This window comes from Hemicordylus capensis, chromosome 3 (assembly GCF_027244095.1).
Source record: "Hemicordylus capensis ecotype Gifberg chromosome 3, rHemCap1.1.pri, whole genome shotgun sequence".
NCBI classification, from domain to species: domain Eukaryota; kingdom Metazoa; phylum Chordata; class Lepidosauria; order Squamata; family Cordylidae; genus Hemicordylus; species Hemicordylus capensis.
In genome coordinates this window covers 325,611,043-325,623,559 of record NC_069659.1, presented here as the reverse complement: position 1 = coordinate 325,623,559, position 12,517 = coordinate 325,611,043, and positions in this window count along the sequence as shown.

Sequence of the window (12,517 nt, the reverse complement as noted above, 5' to 3'; positions counted from 1 at the left end):
CATTGAAGTTACTCTGTTTTTTTAAGTGTCTTCTTTGGATAGTCCATTTGAAAAGCCAACCATGTGTACTTCCTTCATGTTTGAAGGGTTTTCTGTTTCCACAATGTACATCTTGCTTGTTGAAAAATTATTTTACGGCGGCAGAGGCATAAAGAGATGGCAAGAAAATGAGCCACAGGGCCAATTTACATATTAGAGGCAAGGAAAAATATGCATTTCCCACATAGGGGAAAATGCTACAAGGAGCCTTGGGCAATTGGGAATTCCCTACAGCATGTACCATATCTGCATCTATCTGTCACAGCCTGCAGGTACTGAAAGGCAGAGGTAGGCAGGGAAGGTGAGGAGCCATAGCTCTGTGGAGGAGCATATGTTTTGTATGCTGAAGGTCCTGGGTTCAATCCCTAGCATCTCCAGTTAAAAAAAATTCAGGCAGAGAAGTAGCTATAATTGTACAAAGTGGGAGGGGACAAATGTCCATGGTCCCCTGAGGGAGAGGGGAGCCATCAGCGGAGTGACAGCTCGCTCTTGACTCTCCCGGTTCTGCCTCTCTAGAAAAGAAGGCAGGGAGGTGGAGGGGTCAGGAGCCACTCTTCAGTTTTTGTCCCAAGGCCCACTACAACCTTGCTGTGCACCTGATTGCAGGCAATAAGGCTGGAGAAGACCTCTGTTGAAAACCTTGAAAAGCTGCTGCCTGTCAGAGCAGATGCTACTGAGACTAATGGTCTGATTTGCTATAAGAACATCAGACCCAGGGTTCACCTAGTTCAGCATTCGTCTTCCCACAGTGGCCAATTAGATGTTTCTGAGAAGCCCACAAACAGGGTATGAGGCAACAGTGCTCTCCTGCTGTTGCTCCCCAGCAACTGGCATTCAGTGGCATACTGCCACTGAACATGGAGGTTTCATACAGTGGTGGCTGGTAGGAGGGGCTGTGCTGTGCCCCCACCCAACAAAAACAAGCAAACTAGTAAAAGATCAGACTTACCAGCAGCCAGGGGAACCTTCAGAGCAGGGAGTTTCCTCCAGCCCCTTCTCCCCTGCCTGTAACTTCTTGTTTTGGTTTTACTGACTGGAGCTGCTACTGAAGCTGCTCCAGCCAATCTGATTCCCAGGGGGCTCCTTTTGGCATTGCTCCCAAGAAGAACTAAAATAATGGGTAAAATGCTAACTGACAGCCTAACAAAACACTAGTGCAATGGGAAAAGCACCAATGCTTCTGAAGAGTCCCAGACTGGTGTGTGTGGTGTTGTTGTTGTGAGGATAAAAATAACCATGTAAAAATAATCTCTGAGCTCCAGGAGGAAAAGCGGGCTATAAATGTAAATAAATAAATAAATAAAATAAACTTCCCCTTCTCTTGGAAGCCCTCTATGTCCTAAGAAAACTATCCCTGAGGGCCACACAGCCCTCAGGGACATATTTTTGGGTAGCATAGAGCACTTCCTGAGGGAAGGGAAGTTGTTGAAATTTGCCCCCCACCATTGAGCAGTTAGCTGAACTTTTCACAAGCACCAGTGCTTCTCTGATTGCGTCAGGATGCCAGCCACTATCTATGCATTGTGTGAAGTAATACTTTCTTTTGTATGCCCTGAATCTACTGCCAATCACTTCCACTGGATGATCCCAAATTCAAATATTCTGAGAGAGGGAGGGAAATGTGCACATCTATCTACTTCCGCCAAAGCATGCATACTTTTTATAAGGCAGCTTCTGGTATTCCCATTATTTTTTGGGGGGGGGACCCACCAGAAGACACTACAGTGGCTGGTGACCAGAGAGAGCAAAGAGGTCAGCTGCCCCTGCCCGCCACAATGTCCTTTAAGAATCTCTTCCTGGGACAGCACAAGAGGAAGTGGGTGACTGGTGCTTTGCTTTAATCCTTTCCTCACTTCTGGAAGTTCTAGTGGAAATGTTACATAAAAGAAAAGAAGAGGCCTCAGCGACCTAACAATTTTTCTACAAACGCCAGCAAGCAGTTTTGTCACAACCTTTTGCTCTGACATCATTCTGTGAAATGATAAGTTACCTTAGCAACAATGGGGGAAGGTTTTAAAACCTGGTATTTATTGGATCTATGTGTTCTTTGTTCTCAGCTATCTTGCCCGTTCAGTTCTTTCTGCTGACAAGATAATGGAGACCACACAGTGTCAAAATACTTACACCAAAGAGTTGTGTTAAGCTGTGTGTTTAATAGCACAGGTTGTTCAGTTCCGTATTATTCTGCCCAAGTCATTTTTCCATTTTCCAGTCACACATTTTCTCCCCTTTCCCGGTCTGTTCAGCATAACTTTGTTCTTGAGGCCCATGTACATCGACTGATGTCAAACTTAATTACCCCCAAGTAGACCATGGGGAGAGTCATACTGGGTAGAGCTATTATTGGGAAACATCCAGACTAAGCACCATTGAAATCAATGAGACAAGTTAGTCATAACTAACTTAAGACTTGTTAATTTTAATGGGATTTAGTCATGACTAACTTTGGGTGTTGCCATTGTTGCTTGTAAAGGGCGTTGGTACAGTATTACCAGTAGGAATAAATGGTTTGGGACTGTGGATATCTAGCCAGTTTTAATGGACCTGGCATTGGATCAGGATCATTAGCTTATTTTTTAATCTTTAGTGTGTCTGTATAGATCTGTTGTTTGATTCTCTCTTTCTTCTTTCTTTTCTTTTTTTACCTTCTTCCCCTTTCATCTTTCCCCCTCTCTCTTGAGATGATGTTGATGACAGTTGAGGTCCAGTGACCTACAACTCAAAGTTGTTCAGCAAAACAAATCATATTGACTCAGTTAAGAAAATAATAATAAACTAGCTGGGCAGGGTGAAGAGAATCTGCACCTCTAGTTCTCCCCCTGCTGCCGTTATCTCCATCTGCCCGCAGGCATCATTTTTTTTCTCCCCACCAGCCCACCACCTTTTTTTCCGCCCGCCTGCCCCGTCATTTTCTTCCCTCCACCACCCGCCTTCCCCCGCATGCACGCCTGTCCGCAAGCCTGTCCGGCACCACCTCTTTCCTCTCCCCCTGCCGGCAGCTCGCTCGTGAACTCTCGCGAGAGATGCCACACATGGGATTAGCGATAGGTATGCCATATATATATATATATATATATATATATATATATATATATATATAAAATTTTATTTGTGAGCTGCCCTATGACAAATTGTTCTCTGGGTGGCTCACAACACAGCATTAAAACATAAAGTAAAAAAACATAAAACATGAAATCTCAACACTCACCCCGCTCAAATAAAACAAAACAAAAAACTATACAAAACAATTTAAAAACTTTTTTTAAAGTCAGTTTTAAAAATCAAATTTAAAAATTAAAATTTTAAAGACCCGAGTGAACAAAAAGGTCTTTACAGAAAATAACTATAGGCAGCAGGGATTCTCTTGAGTCCCCACATGTTTTTGGACTAAAACTTTCATCACCCCCCTGATATTGTTGGACTACAACTCCCATCATGTCCAGCCTGCATTCTGGACAGCCAAGCTGGAGAGCCCCAATATAGAAGGCAGCTCCCAAGTTCTAGATCAGGCCTGCTCAACTTAGGCCCCCCAGCTGTTTTTGGATTACAACTCCCATAATCCCCAGCCACAATGGCCAATAGCCAGGGATTATGGGAATTGTAGGCCAACATCTGCAGGAGGGCCCAAGTTGAGCAGCCCTGTTCTAGATCATCACTTGGAGAAAATTGTTTCCCATTCCCAGATGCAGCAACCAGTAATTACCCTGATCACAACCATGTGCTCACATGCAGCTTCCGAATGTGCTTCACATGTGCGGCCTTTTGTAGAGCGAGTGCCACACCTAGAAAAGTGGCGGTGCGGTGCAGGAGCAGGTAAGGACCTGCTTACCTGCTTTTCAAGGGAGCCGCTCCCCACCCTGCCCATTTGGGCTCATCCCTGCAAGATATTTCTGAATATCACATTCCAGGAATAAACAATAGGGCAGGGGTTCTGAGAAGTGGGACCTCAGATTCTAGAAATCGAATGTTGAACATTCCGGAAACAGATAGTTTTCTCTGATCAAGAAAGACATTTTTATTGAATACCTGAAATGCATCCCGTTTGAAATCCTGTCTCTGATACCACAAGATAAGGGAGAAAATTCTCATCGAGCTTTTAAAACAAGGTAAGCTGTGTAGAGATGCTTAATATGGTGGAACAAAAGAAAAAGTTAGAATTATTTGGTTAATACTTTATAACAGGGATTCTCAACCAGTGTTTCCTATAACAGGGATTCCTAAATGTTGTTAACTGCAACTCCCATAATCCCCAGGCAAAGGCCATTGCAGCTGGGGGTGGTGGGAGTTGTAGTCAACAACTTCTGGGAATTCCTGTTACGGGGAACATCCAGCCTTGGATCCCCAGAGGTTGTTGGACTAGGCCAGAGGTGCACAACATCAGCCCTCCTGCAGATGCTGAACTACAACTCCCATCATCCCTGACTGTTGACCACTGTGGCCTCCAAAAACAGTTGGAGGGCTGAATTGTGCAGTCCTGGAATAGATCATTGTAGCTGGTGATAATGGGAGTTGTAGTCCAACAACCTCTGGCAATCCTGGGAAAGGTTGCCAAACCCCAGCTTGTCAAATTGTTCGAGTTTATGCTTAGCATGAAGTTTAGTCATGCTGTTGCCTTTAGTGGCTGGTAGTCTCTTGCATTTCCGAACTCAAGAAAAATGCACTCATCCTTCCCATCTTTATGTCTTCCTCACTGAGTTCCTAAGAATGTCCCTGACCCTTTTGTATGCCCACTTCAATGGAATTGCAACGGAAACATTCTAGGTGGGCTGTGCCTTTGATTTAAATGACCAGGAACATGGTAGCAATTTTGCGGTGTTTGTACAGATATGCCAGCACTGACTGTCAGATGACTATTTACTTGTGACCTTAAATTAGACTTTCAGTCTTGGTTTCCAAAAGGGCAAAGCCAAAACGCCCAGCCAATGGCAGGATCCCCAGCTCTTGGATACACAGGACAGCCCTCCAAGCTGCAATTCACTCTAGTTCTCAAGGGACCAAGCCGCTGCCAAGTACACACAGAGCCCTTCAGTTCCTACAAAGTTTCCCACAACGCTGGAAATAGCTATTGAAGTCTAGCCCACTGCCCAATCTGACTGAGACACCCTCTTGATGAACGCATGCTTATAACTGCAGTCAACAAGGACAACCTCTTCTGTGCATCAAGTAGACTAATAATTGTGTTGAATCTGATAATTGCTCTGGCTATCTCAGTTAGTGAAAGGTACTCCTGCTGGAAACAATGATTTTGGCAGTTGTGGATATCTTGACTTCACTGTTCCCAATTTCACCTATGCAACCTCCAAATCCTCTTTTTAGCAGTCAGCCATGTGAGGCACAAGGCAGACAGTCTCAAGCGCAAAAGCCTCTGCTTCATTGCAGCATGATTAGTTGTAATATTGTTAAGATGGAGTGGAATATCAGGATGTTACACTGGTCCAGGGGGGTGATAGGAACATAGGAAGCTGCCTTATACTGAGTCAGACCATTGGTCTAGCTAGCTCAGTATTATCTACACAGACTAGGGTTGCCCTATTCTGGCTTTCCAAATCTGGGTGCCTAATTTGCATATTATGTAAATTGGCTTGAAAATAATTTTTGAGCAGAATAGTGACTGCACGTTTTGCTCCATAACTCTGCTTCTACAAAGGCTAGAGCTTAGCTGTTTAAAGAAAAAGAAAAAGAAATCTGAAATCTGGGTGAATCTGGGTGGGGTAAGCAATATGGGTAAAATGCTTAAAACCTGGGTGAAACTCGGCATTTCGGGGGGCATGGCAACTCTAACAGACTGGCAGCGTCTTCTCTAAGGGTACAGGCAGGAGTCTCTCTCAGCCCTATCTGGAGATCCCAGGGAGGGAACTTGGAGCATTCTGCATGCAAGCATGGAGATGCTCTTCCCAGATCAGCCCTATCAACTAAGGGGAATATCTTACAGTGCTCACATGTAGTTTCCCACTCAAAGGCACACCAGGGCAGCCTGGCAGACCCTGCTTAGCAAAAGGGACCATTCATGCTTGCTATCACAAGACCAACTCTCCTCCTAGGTCAGGGTGCTGCAGTTCCACTGGCACAGCTACATTGTGTTAGACCTTGCATAAGTCAGAAACGTCTACACAAAACCTTCACCATGTGTAATTTCCCACCTGCTACCACAGATGTATTTAGAAGCAGTTCTCACCATGGGAGTTGGAGACCCCCAGAGAACATGTTTCTGACAACTCCCATTGTGCGTTAGGAAACTCACTACATTGTAGCTGTGGATGATAGGTGTCGGAGTTCAGCAACATCTGGAGACACAGGTTTGAGGACCCCTGCACTACATAGAGACCTTGACTCATACAGTGAATTTTAAGAGATGTCAAGCAGGAACATAGGAAGCTGCCATATACTGAGTCAGACCATTGGTCTAGCCAGCTCAGTATTGTCTTCACAGACTGGCAGTGGCTTCTCCAAGGTTGCAGGCAGGAATCTCTCTCAGCCCTATCTTGGAGATGCTGCCAGGGAGGGAACTTGGAACCTAGATGCTCTTCCCAGAGCGGCTCCATTCCCTAGGAGACTATCTTACAGTGCTCACACTTCTAGTCTCCCATTCATATGCAACCAGAGCAGACCCTGCTTAGCAAAGGGGACAAGTCATGCTTGCTACCACAAGACCAGCTCTCCCTCCCTCTCACAAGGTGAGAAATCCCTCATTAGGATATCAGTTGTTGTGAGGATACTACTCCTGATGGCAGACATTCAGTCTATGCTGGCTCTTTCAGATGTGAGGAGGGAACTGGCAAGGATAAGATCAGATGTATGGCCACACAACACACAATTGTATCCATATTAGAAACATAGAAACCTAGGAAGCTGCCTTATACCAAGTCAGACCATTGGTCCATCTAGCTCAGAATTGTCTACACACTGATTGGTGGAAGCTCTCCAAGGTTTCAGGCAGGAGTCTCTCCCAGCCCTACCTGGAGATGCTGCCAGGGATTGAACCTAAGACCTGGTGAAGCAGATGAGATGCTCCGCCACTGAGCAACAGTCCATCCCTCATACTGATGGAGTTAAAGATGCATTTGATAATGATGCACTGTTGTGACCACAAAACTTGAATATTATGACAATAACATCGGTACCAAGTGCTAAGACCCATATAGTTTAAACAGATTTCTGGGTGCCAACTAGGAACAGGATTCTAAAAAAGGAGTGGTCTCTCCCCACCCTCTGCCCCAGAGAACTATTAGTGATTGAGCCTCTCCTTTATTTAAACTATATTGTAACAACATTGTATTGTGTTCCATTTTATTATTATGGATTGCTCTGAGTTCGTTTCTGAAGAAAAGCAATCTATTAATTTGTTTTTTATCAATAAATGAAGGCAAACATCATTTGCTGCTGTGTAAACACAAGGGTCATTCAATCGTTTCCTCATCCTTTGCTTCTCATTCATTTCCCCTTTCCTCTTTTCTAGAGTGTAAGACCATTTACCCCTTTTTTCAAGACAGAAAGAACAAAATACCACGTCAGATAAACAGCAAAACAGAATAGAACAGATGACATAGAAACTGCTCTGCACTGGCTATTTGCCCTGAATGGCACACTGACCATCTTATAAGCTTTGGTAGTCCCTTTTACCTTTCTTATCCATGTCACCTCTGCCAGCATTTCATTGCTGCAATATAAAGGTTTGCTCTGATGGTTACGATTTAGCTGGAATCAGTCTTGCTCAGTTGTATAAAGGGCCTTATATCATATACTGACTGCATTGTCGTTAAGGTTTGTTGTAATATTAAGTTTCATGGGCCTCGGGGTAGATTTGCCATGCCAAAGTCCACAGTCTTTCTTATGTGTGGTATACCCAGAGTGCATACATATCTGTGAAGGAGTTTGTTTATTTGATTTCTATACCGCCCTTCCAAAAATGGCTCAGTGTGGTTTACACTGAGAAATAACAAATAAATAAGATGGATCCCTGTCCCCAAAGAGCTCACAATCTATAAAGAAACATAAGATAGGCACCAGCAACAGTCACTGGAAGTACTGTGCTGGGGGTGGATAGGGCCAGTTACTCTCCCCCTGATAAATAAAGAGAATCACCACATTAAAAGGTGCCTCTTTGCCAAGTTAGCAGGAGTTCTCTGTAATTTATGGAAACAATGCCGGGGGATGTTAGTATCCAGTGGTGTAAGAAGCCCTGAAGCGGCCTGTGTCCAAGATGGAAGAAGGGCCTCCCTCCTTTTTCTTTAGGGGGGACGCCCTGCCACCACTCATCTGCTGCCATCCCCCCGCCCCCCACTCTGCCAAGGCCTACGTCCCTGCCACCACAATTCCCACGCAGGTGGGCCAGCATTAGGCCCCTCAGCGCTGCCCGTTGTTGTTGTTATTGTTGTTATTACATTTATATCCTGCTCTTCCTCCAAGGAGCCCAGAGCGGTGTACTACATACTTGAGTTTCTCTTTCACAACAACCCTGTGAAGTAGGTTAGGCTGAGAGAGAAGTGACTGGCCCAGAGTCACCCAGCTAGTTTCATGGCTGAATGGGGATTTGAACTCAGGTCTCCCCAGTCCTAGTCCGGCACTCTAACCACTACACCACGCTGGCTCTCATGTTGCCTTGCCACTTGCTGCTGCTGCTCCTCCTCCTCCTGCCACTGCTGTTGCCATTTCTCAGCCAGCTCATGTGGTGGTAATTGGCTGGGTGGGTTCTTTTGTTAGCTGTGTGAGAGAGGAAGGAGCCCGTTCATCCCATCAGCTAGCTGGGAAGTGGCGGCGATGGCAGCAGCAAGAGAAGCAGCAGCAGCAGGAAGAACAGCAAGGCCGGCAAGAGTGAGGTGACTGAGCCAGTGTGGTTTAGTGGCTAGAGTGCTGTACTAGGACCAGGGAGACCCGAGTTCAAATCCCCATTCAGCCATGATACTAGCTGGGTGACTCTGGGCCAGTCACTTCTCTCTCAGCCTAACCTACTTCACAGGGTTGTTGTGAGGAGAAACTTAAGTATGTAGTACACCGCTCTGGGCTCCTTGGAGGAAGAGCGGAATATAAATAATAATAAATATTATTTATTAATAATAATAATAATAATAATAATAATAATAATAATAATTAATAATAATAATAAATAATAAAAAGTGGCAGGTGAGCAGTGAGGAGCTCTCAGCGGCCCCTCTTGTCAGGGAAGCCTGGGGTGGCCCATGTTCTCTGAATAAATCCCCTGAATTGCAGCTATGCCTCTCTTAGTATCAGCCTGCATGCCTGGGTGTGCGGTGGAAGGCACCGTGTGCACATAAGAGACTTTGATGTGCTAGAGGTCCCTGTGAGTCCGTCATTAGCAACTGCTGGCCAGCAAGTACTGCAATGCAATCTTGTTGAGTGCATTTAGTCCAGACACCTGCCCCAGATTGCACTGGTTCCTTTGGGAGGAGCATCCCTCAATCCAGATCACAACTAGGGCACTGCAGGGTTCTGCAGCCCCCCTTAGTGCAATGCTAGCGACTGAATGCTGCCTCCTCAATGAACTTCCATCATTCCAGTGCAGTTCAATACTCCCCACAATTTGGGGTATATAATGTTTTTCTAAATCAGATTTTTCTAATGAGATCAGAAGGCCCAAATATTTTGGGCTGCAATTGTTCAGGCCCCAGTTCACAGCCCAGTACTTTTAATGCTGTATACCAGTGTGAGAGGCAAATTCATCCCGAGGCGTGGGACCGGGTTGCCATATGGTATGGAGTGGCTAATTTGATAACAGTTTGCAAGATGCCCTGTGCATTCCCAAGCTGTTGATATGGAAACAACACAAACACTGTCACTATTTTGAAGTTCACTGGAGTGGTTGTTGCTGCTATGTTAACTAAAAAGGGAATTCTAAGAAGAAAGCAAAACCACAGTTGGAGAACTGTAAATTATTTGTGCCTCAGAATAAATTAAGAAATTTTCTATACACTTGAGATTTTTATGGATACTATTTGGAACAAACAGAATTGCATAAGGAAGTCATCAACAACACCGAATATAGAACTCTGGTGTTAACTATGCCTTTCCCCCCTGCTTTGGGTTTCCAAGGAAAGCTGAAGCTAATGACAACATAGAGCCCATTTGAAGGTTTATGTGGAAGTGGTGCGTGCAGGAAAAAAAATATCTGGCCTGCGCATGTGGCTTCTGCGGGTTCACGTTCAGAAGAGTTGTCCCCGGTGAAGAGTTTGATTCAGGCTCCTTCCAGTTAGAACCAGTCCCCGGAGACTATGTTCTGCTGTAATGCTTTTAATGCGTTCTTTGCAGACAAAATCTCTTGTATTCGGGCTGACTTGGATTCCACTGTTTTTACAGAGTCTATTAAGGTGGCATCCAGCAATCCCTCTTGCAGTATTAAATTGGATCCAGAGGCGTTCTTACTCCTGGACTTTGGGGCCGAAGTCCAGGGCCTCCACACCCTCTGTAGCCACCCAAATTCTCTTTAGTCTGTCTTGGGTGGTGTGGTTTGTGCCCTCAAGAACCTATGTGTTAAAAAAATGATGCTTAACTTGCAGCGGGGCAGGGAGCAGGGGCTCCAAAGGCCTTTAGATCCAGGCTCCACAATTACCTAGGTACACTTCTGATTGGATCAGTTTCAATCTGTGATGCCTGATGACGTGGACAAGCTGCGTGGGGCGGTGCGGCTTACCACTTGTTCTCTGGATCCTTGCCTGACTTGGCTGCTTCTATTTAGCAGGGAAATTGTTAGAAATGGCCTAGTTAATATCATTAACTCATCACTGAGGGAAGGTAGGATGCTTTCTTGTTCGAAGGAAGCAATGATTAGACTGATTAGACAATGATTAGATTGATGCGATCCAACCCATGAAGGAGAGGTCTATCAATGGCTACTAGTCGGAGGACCACCTCCAGCCTCAAAGGCAGGATGCCTTTGAATACCAGTTGCAGGGGAGTAACAGCAGGAGAAAGGGCATGCCCTCGACTCCTGCCTGTAGGTTCCCAGTGGCATCTGGTGGGCCACTGTGCAAAACAGGATGCTGGGCGAGATGGGCCTTGGGCCTGATCCAGCAGGGCTGTTCTTATGTTCACTTCTTAAGAAGACTTCCCTAGATCCCTCAGCGATGGATAGTTATAGGCCATTCTCCAATCTCCCATGGTTGGGCAAGGGGATTGAGAGAGTGGTACCTGACCAGCTTCAGGCAGTTCTGGAGGAAACCAATTATCTGGACCCATTTCAAACTGGCTTTAGAACAGGCTATGGGGTTGAGTCTGCCTTGGTTGGCCTGCCTTGGTTGGCCTTTTAGCAGGGAATTGACAGAGGGAGTGTGACTCTGTTGGTTCTTTTGGATCTCTCAGTGGCATTTCGATACAATTGACAATGGTATCCTTCTGGGTTGCCTGAAGGAGTTGGGGATAGGAGGCACTGCTTTGCAGTGGTTTTGCTCCTATCTCTCAGCCAGATTCCAGATGGTGGAGCTTGGTGATGGTTGCTCTTCAAAATGGGAACTATTATATGGAGTCCCTCAGCAGACTCCATTTTGTCACCAATGCTTTTTAACATCTATATGTAACCGCTGGGTGAGGTCATCAGAAGATTTGGTGCAGGGTGTTATCTGTATGCTGATGACACCCAAATCTACTCCTCCATGTCAGCTTCATCAGGCAATGGCATAACTTCCCTAAATGCCTGCCTACGGACAACAATTGGCTGGATGAGAGATAACAATTGAAGCTGAATACAAGCAAGAAGGAGGTGCTCATTGTGGGGGATCGGAATTTGAGGGATACGTTAGATCTTCTGATACTGGATGTGGTTACACTCCCCCAGAAGGAACAGGTATACAGCTTGGAAGTGCTCTTGGATCCAGGCCTCACCCTGGTATCTCAGGTGGAGGCTATGGCCAGGAGTACTTTCTATCAACTTTGGCTGATCGGACAGCTGTGTCCATTCCTTGAACAGAACGATCTCAAAGCAGTGGTGCATCAGCTGGTAACCTCCAGGTTTGACTATTGTAATGTGCTCTATGTGGGGCTGCCTTTGGACATAACTTCAGTTAGTTCAAAATGCGGCAGCCAGACTGATCTCTGGGGTAATCTGGAGATGATGATGATGATGATAATAATAATAATAATAATAATTATTATTATTATTTACATTTATATCCCGCTCTTCCTCCAAGGAGCCCAGAACGGTGTACTATATACTTAAATTTCTCCTCACAACAACCCTGTGAAATAGGTTAGGCTGAGAGAGAAGTGACTGGCCCAGAGTCACCCAGCTAGTTTCATGGCTGAATGGGGATTTGAACTCGGGTCTCCCCGGTCCTAGTCCAGCACTCTAACGACTACACCACACTGGCTCTACAATATTATGATACAATATTATGCCTGTTCTTAAACAGTTGCACTGGCTGCCAATATGTTTCAATATACTCCTGGCAAAATAAAAAGTGCTGGTTATTACCTTTAAAGCCGTGAATGGCTTAGGTCCAAGTTATCTTAGAGAGCACCTTCTTCTGCA